The 20685-nt window shown below is 29.5% G+C and overlaps 1 pseudogene; it reads right to left on the bottom strand.

Moving 5' to 3' along the window:
• Positions 1–1317: 1317 nt before the first annotated feature.
• LOC149251904 (BAG family molecular chaperone regulator 1 pseudogene) lies at positions 1318–10715 on the bottom strand (annotated as a pseudogene).
• Positions 10716–20685: the final 9970 nt, after the last annotated feature.

Below are 20685 nucleotides of genomic sequence, written 5' to 3'. Positions count from 1 at the left end.
GTGGGGTACCTAGTGTTCAAATAATTCCACTAACAACCATCATCTCTCTTTTACAACAAAAAAAATGTTTCAAAGGGGCTCCTAACCTTCGTACTGTGATAACATAAAATTAAATATGGAGGGACGGAGATTTCATTCCCCAGTTACCTCCCCATCCAAATGTTGAAACTCTAGGAAGAGCCTGTGTCTTATTCCCTATTTACTCTACCACATGTGCTCTCTCCTTATTATTTGGATCTTAAATTTGTACATGGCCACTTTGGAATTCATCCAAATCACTCTTGTTGCCTCTAGCATTTGTTTATCAGAATTTTAGGGCCATAGAGATTTTCTGTCATGCCATATTTCTAGCCTTTGGTTGCAGAGATATGTTGGATGCATATATTTAGGAATATTATCAGACACATAATTTGGAGGTTTTATCATTTTTTATTAAGTAAATTTTTTATGAGTATTGCATATTTTCAAAACTTTGTTTATATTTAATATTTAGTATTGCATTTAGTATTACTATTACAAATTTTAGTTATTTAGATGAAGATTGTATAATTTTAAAGTCCAAAAACAGTTTTGAGTGTTGAAATATTGAAAAGTTAGTATTTCAACCATAATTATATTGAACTCTAGAGAATAATTCTTATAATTTATTACTCAATATTATAGATTTTACATTAATTTAAAGAGGTCTCATATGTAACTTCTCACATAATCTTGTATCTATGTACTCTACCTTTCTTTCTCCACTTGTTAATTTCTTCACAGATCACTCTTGTTTTTTGAGGAGGTGTTCACTAGCTTATGTCATGTCATTTTATAAGAATACAATTACTTTTGGTGATGTGTGTTTGTAATAGATATAAAAAAAAAACCCATAGAACCATCCAGTATTGTGAATACACTGATCTGACATAATGAAGTAGAAAAACTACTTGGCTGAGTGGTGGAGATACAGATAGACATTTTTTGATGTAACTCTGCAGGTCAAATAGAACACTTCCACTCATATGTTCATTTACACATAAGAGAATCAGTTGCAATGGGATACATTCACAAATTATAGTTTATATGTTTCTACTTCAATACTAGTTAGCTAACATACATGAAATTATCACACATCGGTTGCCCAAGTAATATCGGTCTTCAACTCTGCGGAGAATATAGCTTTAGAACACCAAAAAAGAATTATTGATCTATAATTCCTCGAAAAACTTTATCCTTTTGTGTTATAGCCATTTATTAAAAATGATAAAAAGTATGAGTTAGAAATTATTAAAATCCATTGAAATTGAAATGATGCAATGCTCACGCCGATTCATATCATGAGGGATGTACATCTAAAGATACAAAAAGCCTCTTTAAATCATCCATTGTCTCAACATAGTTTTATACCCTTCGAACCTCTATTCTTCTTTGCACCTTAGCTTCCCCTTCTTCCATGATACTATCCTAATTAAGTAGCTGGATCATTAGCATCTCAGTTACCACAATAAAATTATTGTCTGCAACCTTGGTTCCACCATTCACAGTTGCCTCTATTGCAGAAACCTATACCGAAAGCTTGTCCACTTCAGCCTTGACTGCAAAAATAGTCTGACAAGATTTTGTAATGATTTGATTCCTCTTCATTTCTTACAATGTCCTCTCCTTACTGGCAGGTTCGTCCATCAGAATCACCTTTTCCATTTCTTTGACACTTGATATATGTAGGCACTCATCATTCTCCTTCTCTTTTCCTCTAAACAAAATCCTTTGTTCCTAAGGCTCCAAACCAGTCTCCTTAAACAATAGCTTCTTGAGGTCCCCAAAGGTAGCCTACGTAGGAATCAAAACTTCATGTTGGTATGAGCCATAGGAAACCTTAACCTTAATCATAGGCCCAGTTGTAGCGTCACCATCATCTCTCTTTTGAACCAACATGCCTCTAGCCCTCAATTCCCAATCTATGGCATCACTTATGTCCTTTGTGTTTCTGCTAAAAAAGGTTCTGGAACTGGACCTATTGTTCATTTTATTACTCATGTATCCACCTCTCAACTGCGCTAACAATCATTTTCTCTCATCTACACCTGAAATACCATGACTTTAAACAAAAGTTGTAACTAGATAATGGAACCAATCAAAATTTGTAGGTTTAAGAAAAAAATTGTGGGCATGTGGGGAGGTCCAAAAAGTGGTCAAAGGGATTAAGATAATACATCCAGTTACAATGAAGAAAACACAAATGCATATCAGGAAGCTGAACTACAATATTTGGAGAAGAATGGGTGCATCTTCAATGGTTCATGAATATGGCACTTTAAGTACCAGAAAAGAAGAGCTCCATAAAAGATAAGACGCAAATTGAGCAGGCCAAAATAATAAAAGGTTATATGAAAAATTAACACCCCAAGGTTGTTAAAGTAATCATGTAATATACAATGCAAATCTTAAAGTTATATTCTAATCACTTAAAAGTATATATATTACTTATACGTGAGGATAGTGTAGCACTTATCTGTATGAATATATAAATTTCTCTTGTGCACTAACAGATATCTCCATGCTTCAGATGATCCTTGTAAAAAGGGGAGTCGTTTGCACTTAGTTAGAAATTGGATTGAAATCCTTTGGAAAAGGGAATAATCTGCGTAGAATTGATCCTGGTAGAGTACACAAGTAATAATCATGATATGAAATTCTTTCATCTTCGTCACATTATAGATATAGGAACTACTACCTACTGATTAGTAAATTTTCTTCCATTTTTTTAAATTTCTCTTACAAACTAGAATGAATTAGATTTTATATTCAAGATGTATTTATAAAATAGCCTCAATCTGTTTTCCTTTCAATGTTAAAATTATAAATACATTTTTTAAGAAAATTGTTTTTAATTTAAATTAGTGAAAAACTCTTGGCATTAGCTAATATCAGTGGAAGAACTCATGATTTATCTTGAGTCTCTGAGTGGAAGAACTATAAGTGGGTTGCATCATGCTACTCCAAATTATTATAAATCATATGATTTGTTTCTTATTGATTTCAACTCTATCATCAATCTAATTCAATTTAATATTATATATATTCACCTCTTTTAAAATGATATATTCATCTCTTTTCCCCTTCATATATTCTATAGATAAGTGATAAGTGATCTATATTCACCTCTTTTCCCCTATTTTATTATATTTATTTATGTGATAAGCCATAAGTGATCGGTGATGTTTAAGTGGTAGGATCACTAGCATGTAGTGACACATTTGGATATTTAAGTGATAAGCCATAATAACTCTCGAATTCACATTGTTTCCTTACAAACTTGTCCTATCCATGAATAACATCCAATATGTAGAAATCTTGGTTGATGTTTTAATCCATGGATTTAGGCAAGCAAGCCAACAATCTTATGCATATGAAAATTGTAATGTTTTTTTATCTTAATATTGAAGATAAATATAGGATTTATGGATGTCAGTGTACTTAGTGGCATGATCAACAATCAACCCTTATTGCCTCATAGAAAAGCATTGAATGACTTATATGGAAGATGAAAATTGTAATGTTTTTTATCTTAATATTGAAGATAAATATAGGATTTATGTATGTTAATGTACTTAGTGGCATGAACAAAAATCAACCCTTATTGCCTCATAGAAAAGCATTGAATTACTTATATAGAAGTTGAAAGCCCTTACAAATTAGTTGTTTATTGATTTGAATGTGGGTATAATCTTTTTAAATGTGCAATTTATGCAACAAAATCATACATAACATGATGGTGATAGGTTAACCTTCGATATAGTATAGTCCAAACTTGATAGACATGAAAATATATATCTAATTTCAAGGATTGGTATTCTCATGATAAGTAAAATATTCATTGAATAGTGAAGGAATATCATTAGGCATGGAAGTACAAATAATTATTTTTTTCTTAGGGGTATGGAGATTCATGGGAGTAACTATTACAAGATTAGAGGCCCTAACTTGGGTTGAAAATCACATTAATTTTTCATAATGAAAATATTTTCTCATCATCGAAAATCAATGTAATGTAGCATGTGTTTGAATGTTATTCTAGGGCATTCCAACATGAGAACATTTGTTAAGACGTTTTCCCAATTGCATTGATTTGTAAACTGCCATTATTATTCTACTAGGTCAGTTCATCACAACAAATCATGTAATATTCCATCATTCCATGACAATACATATTTATTTTTCATAATTCTCCCATAATCTAAGGCATTTTCAAAAAAGAAATATATTATTCATTTTATTGAGTTTGTTTTTTACAGGGATTAGAAAACCCTTTAATGGACATTATGCATAGAAGTTGTTTGTTATCCCAATCCAGGGCAAGTTGTGATTACTTATGTTCTATATAGTATTGCGACGAACAAAGTCCTACAAAGGAAAAAGAATTTACCTGGAAGGACAACAAACAATGAAGCATAATATATTGCATTGATATAAGGCTTAGGAATAGTTAGGGAGTATAGATCCAATAGAATTGTAGTAATCACCAATTCTGAACTCGTGTGCAACTAGATGAAAAGTGTGTACCAAGTCAAAAAGGAGAATTTAAAACAACTGCATGGAGAAGAAAAAAATATTTCTAGTCAATTTCAATAATTTAGCACTAGACATTGTTTAAATGTTAATAGGATATCTAGTGATCTATTGTATGGGGAAATACCAATTCAAGGTTTGTGTGTAAAAGATGAATTGGTGTCAAGAAGCTTTCCATGAAAATTTATTGATGGAATTTGTAAGATATCTTTGATATGTGTGTGTTTTTTAGTTATAAATGTGGTGTTTTTAATGACCATGTGTTTCTTTCAATACTATACTAAGTGTGCCCCCACTATGTAAGCAAAACTTGGTGAATTTGACATGTTTTAGAAAATTTTGTATTTAATTCTCAAAATGTGCACTTCGGCATTTGTGTTTTTAGTCTTGAGTATATTTGAAATGAAGAATTTACACAAAATGATTTTGAGGAAACCCTTGGATAATTACATTTATTTGTCTTATTAATTTTCTGATTCTTGATCTTTTTAAATATTTTTAAATGCATGAGGTAACTTGAGTTTTTCTAAAGATCATATATATATCAAGGGCCTAGATCATCACATGAGAAGTTACCACCTGATTCTTCGAGGCGTAAATGGGATAGAGCATCAATTGGGTCTCATGCATTGACTAGAGGGCAACTTTCTATGCATGCAGATGAGATTGGTCATGGATGGAGGAGAGTATCAGATGAATCAGCGAAGGGCCATCATTTGTTACAACATGATCATGGTATGTATATGTTTATGTGCAATTTATTAAATGATATTTGTAGAATCATATCTACATACATATTGAATTGATTTTTTTAAATTTAGTTTTATTAATTTATAATAAATTCTGTCTTTTTAGGAGCATCTCTCACTAGGTCGAAGAGAGTATCAGATCAATCAATGGAGGGCCATCGTTCACATCATCATGGTATGGTATATATATGTTTATGTTCATTTACTTAAATGATAAATTGGTAGAATCATATATACATGTACATATATTGAATAGATTTTTGTCAATTTAACTTAATTAATTTATTATAATTTCTAATTTTTTTTTAAGAATCTCTCACTATGTCGTCATCTGAGGGTGGTCAACATTCTCCCGATGGTCAAAAAGCTCAATCAAATCATGTACTTGGGCGTCATGGTGCTCAACCATCTCTGGGTTGTCATGAATCTCAATTAGATCATCATGATCCTCATCATTTTGGTAAATTATATAATAATAAAAAATATGTTAAAATAAATTTGTACATGTAAATGAATTGTATGTACATATATGTGTACATGTCTATCTTTCATGTGTATAAATACATTCACATGTTTTTATATTTATGTAATTAAATATTGAAGCAGGGGTGAAAATTTTGATCGAAGTAAATATTCAAGAAGAAAACCATATACCAACTACCACCTATCCATCTGATATTCCTAATCAGATTCCTTTGGAAAAAAATATCCAACAATGTACGTTACAGAGGTGCATAACTCATTATTCAAAATTGAAGAAATATCTTGCGAGTTTGGAGCTCCCTGCAAAGAGTTGACAAAGCTTAGAAATAGTTGTGCACTCTCTAAGTTCATTTCTTGATATTTAGAAGAACCTTGGACCAAAAACTGATTGATTTATAGATATGATGAGGTGTAGGAAGGAAACACTGATGGGTCTCAATAAATGGGTCAAAGCAATTAAAAGGGTTACAAAAGAACCTACAAAATATATGTTAATTTTAAAGAAGGGTTGAAAAGAAAGATGTTTAAGGTGCAATATTTCAAGCACCCTGATATAGCCCACCATGTGTATAATAGTTTCCTTGCAGCATATGGAAAGCTTCCATGGAATGATGAGGTTCCACATTATTTTGCAAAATTATCTTTGGGTATGAGACCTGATTATACTGACCTTCCATTTGAATTTTATGGTATTGGTAAATGTCAAACATATGAGCATAGGGGCGCATTAAGGGATACTAAATTGCCACTTTCTTCGCCACCTTTAGTACCTCAACCTCCACGTCTAGTAAATTTGAAGTCATAAATGGATCCCACTTCTCAGATTGGTCGAGAAGCAAGGGATGCCATTATAGACAACATACATATTGCATTGACTAGAATTGGTGTCAGTCTAAATTGACAAAGAGCACGAGATGTTGCATGTGCTAATTTTGTATATAAATCGGATGAGGAGATAGATAATATGAATTATGAAGAGGTTAAATCATATCCAAAGGGTTGTCAAGATGGTTGGAAAGACCTAATTGGTCATGAGGAGGAGGGCATGGGATCGGTATGTGTTAATGTTTAGGGTGGATATTCTAATGTAATGTAATGTATGTGTTAGTGTTGATTCACATACATTTTGTAAATTATTCAGATATAATCTAACACGAATGTATCATATGTTTGCCATTCTCAATTAAGTCGTTTGTTGAATGAAAATTTAAATAATATCATGGTCCCAGGTTTAGGTTCCAATCAAAATATGTTTAGAGATGTTAGTTTTTTTTAAGAGTTCATGTTGATACTATTATTTTAAACTTGTATTATATTGATATTGTGAAGACATATTTGTAAAAGAAATAATTACATATATAATTAAATGTCAACAAATTATATTCCCTCTAACATTCTCGACATAATGCCACTCTCTTCCTCCCTATTAGGAGATTTGTAAAATATTTATTTGTTAGAAGTATTGAATAGTTCACTTTTATTTTCTTATAACTTAAGCAAGTTTCATTAAAAAATGAGATCTTTGTCTTATAGTTTTAAAATTTTTGAATTTTAGGTTTATGGAGATAGATTCCCTTCTCTAGGGACATTAACAATGGAGTTAGCTATGGGGATAGGATCATCTACACAATTTGAAAAAGTTGTAACATTTTTTTAATATTGTGAGTTTATGCATTTTCATGTGCAATTTTAAAATTTTAATATATACTTGTGCATTTATTGTACAGGGCATCCATGAGGGCGCAATGTAGGGGAAAACCATGAGGTATTGCATAGAATTTGAAACCTTTTATAAAAAAAAAAAAAAATAAATAAATAAAAAAATTTAAAAAAAAAAATTGATGATTAAATTCTCACTTAATTTTAAAGTACACAATCTTATTTATATATGCATATTACACATGTTGTGTAGGGCACCCATGATAATAATAAGAGAACGAGGATGTTGATAGATCATATATTTCAGTGAGATTCTCTTTGATGCAAACTTTTATTTGACAATATTTTTATTATATTTAATTTTATCATGATATAAATTTTGGACATATTTTAAATAGAACTCTTTATTATGAATTGATATTTAATATATGCTAATTTTTGAGTTTATGTATGTTTTGCATGAAGATTCTTATAATGTTAGTAGAAGATAATTATTTAACAACTTTTTATTATATTTACTTTTATAATGGTATAACTCTTTGACATATTTTAAATAGAACTTTTTATTATGCATGATACATGGTTTGGTTCATGACACATGGTTTGTTGCATTTTAAATAGAACTCTTTATTTTGCATGATGCATGGTTTTATGCTTAAAGGTTTTACATTTAAGTTCATGAATATAAAAAAATGAAAGTAAATTTGCATTTAGTTGGTACATTTTGCATGATGGTTCTTACAATGTTAGTAGATTCAATTCTTAGGCTTTGTTCAAAGTTGTTTTGTCGAGTTGTTTAATGAATAGTAAAATTGCAAATTACAAAACATGGTACATTTAGCATTCATGAATCTTATCATGATATATAGATGTCTAAAATGTTTAATGATAACTTAAAATTGCATTATAAAATATGGTATACATTTTGCATTCATGAATAGATCAGCATCTTGTATAGAAGAGCTACTATGGATGTGGGTTGATATTTAACTTTTAATATAAAGTTATTCAAGGAAAACATACTATAAAATTGCATTATAAAACATGGTACATTTTCATTATGCATGGTTTGATGATTAAAGGTTTTATATTTAAATTAATGGATATGAAGCATTGAAATTAAATTTGCATGTAGTTGGTACATTTTTCATGATGATTCTTATAATGTTAGTATACATTATTCTTAGGTTTTGTTCAAAGTTTTTTTATGAAGTTGTTTAATGAATACTAAAATTGCAAATTATAAAACATGGTACATTTTGCATTCATGAATCTTATTATGGTGTATATGTCTAAAATGTTTATTCATAACTTAAGACTACATTATAAAATATAATATACATTTTTCATATATGAGTATATCATCATCTTGTATAGAAGAGCTACTATGTACGTGGGTTGATACTTAACTTTTAATATAAAGTTGTTCAAAGCAAACATACTATAAAATTGCATTACAAAACATGTTACATTTTGCATGATGCATGGTTTGATGCTTAAAGGTTTTACATTTAAGGTCATGAATATGAAGCAATGAAAGTAAATTTGCATTTAGTTGGTACATTTTTCATTTGAATTAATATTATAATAGTGTAGATGTCTAAAACAACCATATAGCTATAGATCATTTTGCATTCATGAATAGGTCATCATCTTGTATAGAAGGGCTACTATGGGTGCGGGTTGATACTTTTAACTTTTAATATAAAGTTGCTACCCAACTTTCGATACCCTTTGTAATAGTTACAACTTCCCCATACCATATTTTCAAGTGATGCATGTTTCAAATTAAATGAATGCATGCCATTTTTTATTTCATTATTATCCACCAAAGTTCTCATGGATCCAACTTTTCTTTGTTGTTCTAGTCAACTTCCAACTCTTTCTTTGATGTAAGGTTTCAAGTTATAGTTTATAAGTTTAATCAACAATAAACATTATTTAAAACATGTAACATTTAGAATGATTCATGGTTTGATGCTTAAATGTTTTACACATAACTTCATAAATATGAAACAACGTTTGTAAATTTTCATTTAGTTGGTACATTTCGCATGATGATTCTTATAGTTTTATCTTTTAGGTTTTTGCGATCTTCATAATTGTGTAGATCATCTTTCGAATTCATCGCAAGAACAAATAAAAATAAAAAAATGGTTTAATCCATTATAATTAAAATTAATTATGACCATAATAAAATATAATTTAACAAGAATTTAAAATTAATAATAAAAACTTTAAACAAATTTCAATTTAATATATTAAAATATCTTAACCATATAAATTTCATAACTATGATAACTTATGTATTAATCTTAATAAAAGATTGTAACATACAATTAAAAAACAAAATATAAAGAAAAACAATTATAAGAAAATATAATTAAAAGAATAGGAAATAAATTAAAACAACTATGACCCCATTAAGAAACAAAATATAAATCAAAACAATTATAATAAAATATAATTAAAATAATAGGATATAAATTAAAACAAATATGACCCTAATAAAATAATAATTCAATAATAATTTAATAATCCCTAATATCTATTGGCAATGCATCTCATACATCTATTTATTAAACTGAATAAGAAGAACAGTTTTCCACTAATCTTTCACATCCTGAAGATGAACCATCGTTGCTAGTTTGAAACGTCGATCAAAACAAGACCTAATGCGATGAATCCAGAAGATGATTTACACGATTCTTATAATGTTAGTAGAATATAATAAGGATTTGGGTTGATTCTTAGGTTTTGTGATGTTTTTCAATGAAAATATACTATAAAATTGCATTATAAAACATTCATTCTAAATTGTACCTTCTTTGTCTTAAACTCTACTTTCAGATACTAAATTGCATTTTTCATGAAATTTGAGAAAGCTTAGAGATTAAGAATTAAAAATTGTGATGTTGAACCAATGGAAGTTGCATTAAAGTATTTATGAAATTTTCAAATATTAAAAAATATGTGTGGAGCATGCATTGTTATTTTATTAGGTTTTGAATGCACTACATGTATAGGACAAACACAATAAAATGAATTTCTTTTTAACTTAAGAACAAAGTTGCCATATTAATGAAAACAATTGTAACACTTAGTAAGTTAGCTAGAATGGACAACTTAAGAGTGGACAAAAATAAAGGCTAACAATCTACTTGAACTCTTTCTCAAAGATGAATAAGGAGAATATATTGTTGGACAATTCAATTAAAAAAACTATAATGGAATGCCATCCTCAATGATCCGTTCATGGTTAGATTTTGACATTCTCCATTTTTAACTTTTGATTTTTTCTTGATTGAACTTCTATCAAGTTTGTGTGCACTGCACACACCAAGTGGCTATATTGACAACTTATGGCATCGCGTTGATAGTCTTGAAAGTAAACATGACTCTCGGTTTGATGAGTTTGTTGGAAAAAATATCCTTTTAGTATAATAGATCCTCTTTCATATATAAAATTGTTATCATCATACTCTTCCCATAACTTCATCTTTCATTCAGTGCACCTGCATCAAATAATACTTGACATTTTCTATGTTGTTAATGAGTGCAACTATAGCAAAAACATCTCTTTCATAATAATAAAAAAGTGTAAATTCAGATCATAATTAACAAGAAATTAGTTATCAACATGTACTTGATTTTATTATCTATTCAGATCTATATTTTAACTATTATCTAGATACTTATACACAGTGATTTTAAAAAGATAAAAATTTATATATATACATCCTTTGAAAGCAATTGAAACTTTACCTTCTCTGACAAGATCAGAAACTCGATCACCTTCAAATGACACTATAGTCTCCTTTGATTCCATCTCTTTTAATATTGCAAGTTACATTTTCCCCTTTGTATTAAGTTATGTATGTTGCTAAGCTTTTGCATACATATTTTTTTCACAAACATCATTGAATTGTGTGTCCTCTATGTAAACAGAACAAAAATAAGATTATTTTCTTCTATCAACTACAAATGCATTTTGGTACTCTTTTGTTTTAATTGAATACAATTTCTGAGTCCCTTTCACTATTTTAGCTTCATATGTAATTGATCTATCTACATCTTGGACTCCAATATGCTAAACAAACCTATAGGAAATTCAAACAAGAATTTAAATATGATATTTAAATTACAATTTATATATCAAAGATAATCATTGATCAATTATTTAACTATATAATTTATAAATGTTTAAGATTAGAAAATTAATAAAAATTATCCTATATTAAAAATATATACTTGAGTTAATGTATAGGTACATACCTGCGTACCTCCCTTGATGGGTTAGTCGCATGGCTTAGTGTAGCAATGCACCATTGAACAACTTGTTCAGGTGAGACAATTTAGTTTTCGAAGTGGTCCATTTGATATCTTTGAAGTGATCATTTTATACATGCCCCTGCACCATCATGTTCTCCTTTTCCATGACTAGTCTCAAAGAAATTCCAATAATGTTTAATGTTGGTTTTCATATGAAGACGACACAACCAAAAGAATGATCGTGAAGATTTGAATTGACCTCTGCATCCATCTGCCCATATCCAATGTTCATTGAATTTTATTCCATGACTTTCTAATGAGGCATAAATATTATCAAAGAAATGTTGTACAAAATGTGTATCATGTGTACGATTGTTGCTTATATGAAAATGATATTCTTTAATAACATGTCAATTCTCACTGATGCTTCCTATATGATCAACATTTTTTTCATTATGTTTATATATAACATGGACAAGCATAGAGACTTGGTCAGAATGATAATATTCACTATGTATTTCATTTTTTGCAACAAATGTGTAATTTTCTACAAAATCAACTATTGGCAAAATGGTCCCTGGTGGAATAATTTCACGAGATTTTTTGAATTGCAAGCCTTGCCATTGAATCTATGAGAATTCTTGGTGTAATTATAATTTTTTGTCTCAAAATTCTTCAAAAAATCTATCACGAAAATTTCTCTAAATCACTCCTTTTAGCACTTGTACTACTACTTGAACCAATTGATGTATGGATATATTCATATCTCTTCCATTTCACTTTTATGTTGGACAATGATTGATCATTCATATCACTAGGATATTTTTCATGAAACAAAGTCAAATTTCCACAATGATCACATTTTTTACCACCAACACTTCTTTTGTCATGATTTTCTCTTCCACATAAAATTTCAGATATGAAATCATGGATAGTGGAAGGAGGAGGTGAGTTTTTCCAAAATGTTTTACCAAAATTAAGGAAGGTGTCATAATATAGTTGAAATTCCATATAATAACAACAACAACAACAAGTGTTGTGTACAATGATAGGTTTAACATACCATGGTTTTTGTTGCGCAAAATTACTGATTGTGACATTAATTCCACAATTATCTTCTACGAACTTATTGAAAAAATCTATCTGAGTGGTTTCCAAGATATGTTTTGCATGTTCTTCATATTGATTTCGTGTTATTCTTCACTACATCACATCCCTTACTTCTGTTGAAACACGTGAATTTTTCATCCAATATTCATATATTATTTTTTTAACATCTTCGCCAAGTCTATCTTTGTATGGTTACTTACAACTAATTGTCCAACAAGCAAACTCATCATTTGCATCTATTAGAAATCGAAATTTCCTATGCTTGTGCAATGTTTTTTGTGAGGTCCCTAATGATTTTGTCATATATTTTACTAAACAATTTTCTTTAGTACTTGATGAAACCACTGACATTTGTATTTCTCTACGTGCATCTAGATCACTTTTATTTCTAGATCTTCCAATTGATTTTAGAGCGGTATTTATATTTTGAATCACATTTTCCTTCACCTTTTTATCTTTGGTTGATTTTCGAAAACCCAATAGTGTTGTAGCTTCTTTTAATTTATTTGATGTTAAGAGACCTCTCAAAATTTGAGCTTGAACTATCACATTTTCATTTTTTAAAAACTTATCAATAATGAGCTTAACATGATATCATATAACATGGTCAGCTTTTGTATCTCCATATGTGACACTGTCAAAATTTTCTAATATTTCATCATCAATATTGATTTCATATGTACATATGAGAATTTAATGTAAATGAGTATATACATTAAATAATTAAATTAAAAAATAGATTTCATGAAATTGAAACTAATAAATATGTATAATTTCAATAATGCATGACATATTTATACATACCTAAGGTTGATTCAACTTATTCACTTGAATTTCTTTCAACATCTTCAACAACATCATCAATCATTGGTTCATTTTCTTTTTCACTTTGTCTTTCAACATTTTCAATCTAATCATCGATGTTTTGAGGAAAATTTCTCTCTATTCACATTGCAAAATATTTTTCAAATTAGTTCATCAAATAAAAGCTAAATTCCACAATACACTATAAATTTTAAATATCATTTATAATATTTATATTTACATACCTAGTTCAACTTCTTGTTGAGATTAATTTTCACTTTCAAAATTTAAGTGTTCTTCCTTCTTTCTTTTGTAATAGTTTCTCGAGTATTCTCTATGAACCTCAATGTCTTTAATTCAATCATATTTTGTCTTGCAATTTATTTGATTTCCTATGATAATTCAATCTATGTAAATTTTTAAAATCAAGCCCAAAAATTCACTTTCAAAATCCAACCAAAAAAACTCATTTTCAAAATCCACCAAAAACAATTCACTTTCTAAATTCAACCTAAAAATCCCACTTTCAGAATTCAACACAAAAATCTCACTTTCAAAATTCATCCAAAAAGACAAACTTTCAAAATTCAACCCAAAAAACTCACTTTAAAATCCAGCCCAATTTTTATTTTTTTTCAAAAAATTAGATTCAAAGCTTGGAATTCAAAAGATGCACACGAAGAATATGAGTGCAAAAATAAAATTTTGGCCAACTTTATTTATAGCGTTTGTCTGAGACACTTATATTGGAGGGTCACACCATTTCAATTTCATGGTCAACAAAAATTATGGATATGTTTTTCGTCTGAACTTTTAAAAATGTTTGGCTGAATTTTTTTTTCCATTTATTTTAACGTCTGTTCGAGGAAAAAAGTAATTCGACCGAACTTTTTTTCATCGGAAAACCTGCAACTCTGCAACAGCTCGGCTCTGATCACCTTTCTCCAAATTTGGAATGGTTAAACTCCCTTAAATATGGTGAATTTACTTTTGGAACCAATACCAGCATTTGCAGAATTGAATCTACTTTTAGTACATATAAATTTTATGGAATTTCATAGATATTTGCTAATTTTATTTAATTTCTAGTAAAATGTGTACAAAAAATTTCTAAAGGTCATTATAATTCAGTGAAATCAAAATTTCTACATTCCAAAATACAATGTGAAAAAATATGGAAAATTTATGGTGGATTACATTGGTCTATCTTCTATAATGGGTAGTTTTTAGATTTTTAGTTTTTAACCAATATGTTGAGAAACGTGGTATTATGATAAACATCTTCAAAATCTTCATTTTGTTCATATTTTTTCAATTCAAAAAATTCTAGTAATTATGATGTGCATTTTTTAGTTTCGTAAATATATGCATATCAAAATAGAGTCTGTCTAGATTGTTGCAACATATTTTTTTTTCAAAAACGCAAGATTAACAAAGAATACATTGGTGCCAAAAAACATGACTTGTGATGAATCCCTTGATTTTTAAAGAAAACACAGTCAAACAATTGCTAAGTTGACATAACAAATATGAATAAAAAATTCTAAAAAGTAAACAAAAGAAAGCTAATAAAATTTCTCACAAGTTTTCTTTTTACTGTAAAATGAAATTCTAAACAAAAAAATTACTTTGGTTTGTTGAAAGTTGGAAAACTTCTAAAAACGATATGTTTTCTCAAAAAATGGCCGAAAGTGTAACTAAACTTCACATTTTTCACCAAGACGTAAATGTTGAAACTCTTTAAGAGATCATAAGGTCCATTTCAATAAAGCATGGAGAATTTTAGGGGTGAAATTTTGCCCATGGTAAAATTTTAGGGTTCAAAATTTTGAGTGGGTGAATTTTTATTGAAGAAGTATTTAAGAATGTTTAGCCCAAATATTAAATTAAAAAATATATATATTTTATATAATTCATCCCTCACCAAAATAGAAAGGAAACCAGTGGAGGTAGGGTTCACCCTCCTAATTTAATGACCAAACTTTCAATACGCCTTATGTTTTCGACTCTAATTTTTTTGCTAAGTGATTACCCCAAATTTTCTCAAACTAGGGTGTATTAGGAAATAATTAAGGTGCATTTACTAGCATCAAGGTTTTATGGAAACTATTTCTTCCACATATTTTATTTACAAAATGATTTTTCAATTTCCATGTTCATTTCCAATTTCACCCATGTGATTTCTTTGGGCTTTCATTGGAATGATTTCACCCACAAAATCTAGATTTCCTTTGATGTATTTACAAAATGATTTTTCAATTTCCATGTTCATTTCCAATTTCACCCATGTGATTTCTTTGGGCTTTCATTGGAATGATTTCACCCACAAAATCTAGATTTCCTTTGATGTAGGTATTTTATGGGTTGAGGATTTCTTTTATATATATATATATATATAGATATATATATATATCCCTTCCAATAATTCCATCATTTTTACAAGGTTATACCATTGATGAATCAATTCTCTAGCTATTGCTCCTAAGATGAGAAGAATATTGCGTGGGCAGTGGAATTTTGGGAGTTCTCTTCAACATCTATATTTCTTTTTAATTTGGTTTTTTTTACATAATTAATTTCGACCTATGTTTTCAACATTATTTATTACTCATATAATACCTTCATTTGGATTTTATGTTGTTATGTAGACAGGTGAGACTATGTGTTACAAGGATTAAAATTTCATTACTAATATTTTGAATTCTCCTTATTTCCTATTTATTGGAAAATCCATAGAGTGTTTGCATTTGGATTTCACTTTCATTCCTAAAAACTTCTCCTAGTTTGTAGATCATAGAATTCCAAATTTATTGTATTTATTTTCTTTATGTTATTCTTGACACAAAAATAACTTTTAACCCATTGTCATAGGTTTGAATTTAATTTCCACAAACAAATGTCAAAACGTGAAATTACATAAATAGAATCATTATTTAATATATGGATTGGTGATGTTGCACCACTAAAATCACAAATCATGCCATTAGATTCAAATAATATTGGATCCATTGCAATGATTGAGGGAAATATTGAGATGAAGTTAGAGTTTTCAACTATGCTTTAATGGGAAATTATGTGGGATGATATGCAGTGTTCTATAGGAAACTCGTGAATATTTCTCCTCAGTTTCAAGTCTATTTTCCTATAAAAGGTGAAGGAAAAAGAGTGCTTGGTCCTTTTACCAAGTATTAAATAAGTGTAGGCTGAAGATATTTCATTGATGCCATTAGTATTAAGATTCCCAAGTTAGGGGTTACGTCGTTGCCTATGCAGTTTAGTCGGATAAGAAACCCAATGGAGATAAATATAATAGAAATTACCAGTGATATAAAGCTCATATCAAGGTAGAAGATCTCATCAAGGTTGTAGGAATTCTAGGATTGAATTCCCCTGACGGTATCGCAATGGTAGAAGGATCCATTACAAGAAGAAGCAAGGATGTATGGATATTTTCATCTAGTTGTGGATCTAGGTCTACATCTAGTGGGAAAAAGTCATGGGCTAGTTTGGAACTAGTGTGATGCTCTTGGAAAAGGACCCAATGTTAAAAAATTGGATTTGCAATCTCACAAAGAAATTATCGGTTTAATTCTTAGCCACCTATGGAGAGGGGGGATCTTGAAAGAATTTATTTGAATGCATTTGGCTCCAAATTATATTTATCCCCATATAAGATCTGATATGGCCTCCTTGATTTTGTATCATCATCTGAGGGTTCTACCCAAGGTTTCCCTCTCACGGTCAAGAGGAATTATAATTTTTTCTTATTGATTTTTAATTTTATTTTGTCTCTTTCTAAGGAAATTTTTTCCTTTCATTTTTTGACCCCACGGTCTTTTGACCAAAGCTAAATATGTTGGTATTCTATTGGCTAAGTATATTACCTCAAAGTCAATAAAAATCAAAGTTCCCATTATTCATGTTCTTACTTTCCCTACCATTTTGATGGGTTCTATGATCTTTGTTCTACAAGTTTGAGATAGTTGGTCATTCGTCACAAAGTTGGCCTTCCTAGTTTTATCCTAGTTTCTCTAGGAATCATATTAAATGGTGATCCAAATTTGACTATGACTTTCTTTATCGTATATCCATCTCTCTCAAGATCTACTTAAGGTTCGTGTTCATCAAGATGTTTACCTTAAAATAATTGGCACAAATTCTTGCTTTTATTTTTCTCCTCATTATTGTCTTTTAATATATGGAGGAGATCAATCAAACATTTGACTAAATCTTCTTTTAATAATTCCATAAATTCCTCTAATATATTATCTTTTGTTGCCTTTTGTTGTCCAACCTCATTTTAAAAAAACTCCACTACCTTTTTCATTGTGTCTCTATCTTGTTGCATATTTCGCTATTGGATAGTGATTTTTGATGGTCAAAGAATTTATCAATTTCTTGGACTATTTTCTTAACCTACTCCAAATCTAGTTATGGTATGGAGGTTTTTGGATTTCAAAACCTCCTTCTTTGGGATAGTTTGGAGGAAATTTACAACTCTTTTGTTGATTTTTTTTAACATTTTATGGAAATCTTCTAAAGAATGAGTGTTATATTCACATATAGAAAACCATTTAGGCTTTGCATTCCTTAGATTAAACTAGCACTCTCTGATAGAGTGGCTTGATGCAATTTTACATATGTCACAATATATATCTACCTAAATGTGTCGATCATCCTTATCAAAATAGTTTGCAAATTTGTAATTCTTTTTTGTTTGCCCTTCTATTTTGCAATTGGTACACCTTGTTTTTTTGCAAAAATAAGTTTAATAATTACTATTGCAATTGTTCAATATTTTCTTCTAATCTTTTGTTAGTCATTGAGGATTTTGATTTACACTCATCATTGGTTTCAATAGAGTGGGCCATTTTCAATTATTATTCGCGTGATGTGACTTCATGCATTCTTAGTGGCCCTCAATTTTTTTGTGTGACCCAACAACATACCATTGAACCAACCGATATTCATCAATATTATATGGGATTTGAATTAATAAATCCTTAAATATTTTATTATATTGTCTTACTTTTTCATCTGGTCATTGTTTTATTTCTTTTAAGTTTTGAGCCACAAGATGTCTAGCATCTTGGTCTTTGAAGAAGGAGAAGTTATTTTTGATGTCATTCTTAATTCTAACTTGGATTTCTATAAAATTCATAAACCATGTCAAATATATCTTCTGAAGAGATGATGCAAATTGTTCCATATGTTTGTCCTCATCTATCATATAATTAGTTGTCCAAAATTTCTCACAGCTGAATTAATGTTTTTTAGGGTCTTCATCGTCTTCATAGAGGGGGATATGGTTTAATCTCATATATCTTTGTGTTGATGAATTCTTTGTTATTATCTTTGGAAATGGGTGTTGGCTTGGTAAGATAGGTTGCTTTCTCGATAATCTTGTCATAATTGTTTCATCTAATATATCAGCCTCAACAAGTGGTAATTGAACAACAACTAGGGTACTTTCTTTTTCATTGACTTCAACATTTGCAAGATTTATCAAGCTATCGTCTGTTTGGTTTCTTTTATCTGTGTATTCAATGAACTATTTTCATACTAATTTGTGTTGATTCATCAACTCGACTTCTATTTTGTTCTTCTTCAACATGTATTAATTGCATTTGGCGAGTACATTCATGATATTTCTTATATGGAGAAGTATATATTCATTTTCCTCTTTCTTAATCCAGTTTTGGTTGACTTTTGGTATTTCAATTTTAAGATGATTTCTCAAATTCATGTGATCATCTCATCTATACCAAATTATAAACAACTTTAAATTAATTTGAATTCATTACTGGAATAATTCCCTAATAATATGACTTGATATACTTGTGACAAGGGAATGAAAAATTGCTAGTGAAGAGTCGTCAACTTCCATATTGTCTGCATGCCTAATGGTGCTTAATAATAGACTATTACTTCTCATCAGAGCGGTTGATGCTTCACCTCTCAAATCTCAATGATCTTTGCTGCATTTAGAGGAGTCTTGTGCATCATCGATCTCTCAATATTGAATTTATTTATTTCTTAATATTTGGGTAATTTTTTCATCCTTTATTTCTGGTCACTTTTTTTTCTTTTGTCCCTCTCTATTTTTTTAATGTTGAATCATAAAATAGATTTTACTATTGCATATTCTTTTGGGTCCTCCGTCAGGTTTCCTCATCAAGCATATATTCTTGTGTTCTTGCAACTACAAATTTTCCGGTCATTTTGACTACAAATTTACTTTTAATTCTCTCTTTTTTTATTTCTTATTTATTTCTCATGAACATGTACCCCCCATCATTAAATTGACTTACTCCTTGTCAACAAGGTTGTTTTCAACAAGCATTTCCATTTTCTCAAGAAGTACTCCCACCTTTATTTTTTATTTTTACATTGGGCATCAATGAATTCCATTTAGCATGTCCTTTACTTTAGTAGAAGTTTATTAGCATTTGTAGGGGTGGTCTATATTTAGCTATATGACTGAATCCGCTGTCGAGAAGAAATTTATGTAGTAGAGTAGGTATACTGCTAATGAAACTATTGTGAAAACTGTTAAAGAACCTTGGACATCCTAATTTTTTCAATAGAAGTGCATTTTTATATTGCTTTCTCCTTATAGAAGTTGTCTAATATATTATCCACCCACTCGTGCAAATTTTTTCTTCCTTTTTTATCTAGCTTTAAAGCTAATCAATTGTTGAGTTATGTTTGCCACATTAGGTGAGCAGTCAATATATTTATTTATTTTGGTAGTGACTAATTTGTAAACTTCTCATGTCCTTACATTAAAAAATGTATTCTAGATTATACAATAGGTACGATTTCTTCTCGAATAATTGTTCAAGTAGTTGCTAATCTTTCTCTCCAACTACTCATGTATCTCTTCTAATGTTAACATTTATGTGTGGATATTGTATAAACTCAGTTCGAACACTATTGGTAATAGAAGAATGTTGTAATCTAGCAAAAAGTATGTGTTACAAGTCATTTGTCGCATCCAAACAAATGGCCCTAAACCCGGATCTATCATTATACATTGACACTTTGTAATCATCCC

This window comes from Pinus tabuliformis, chromosome 7 (assembly GCF_031772625.1).
Source record: "Pinus tabuliformis cultivar Carrire ecotype Pingquan chromosome 7, CPIR1, whole genome shotgun sequence".
Taxonomy (NCBI): domain Eukaryota; kingdom Viridiplantae; phylum Streptophyta; class Pinopsida; order Pinales; family Pinaceae; genus Pinus; species Pinus tabuliformis.
Note: the sequence above shows the minus strand (reverse complement) of the source record. Positions and strands in the feature narration are given on the sequence as shown.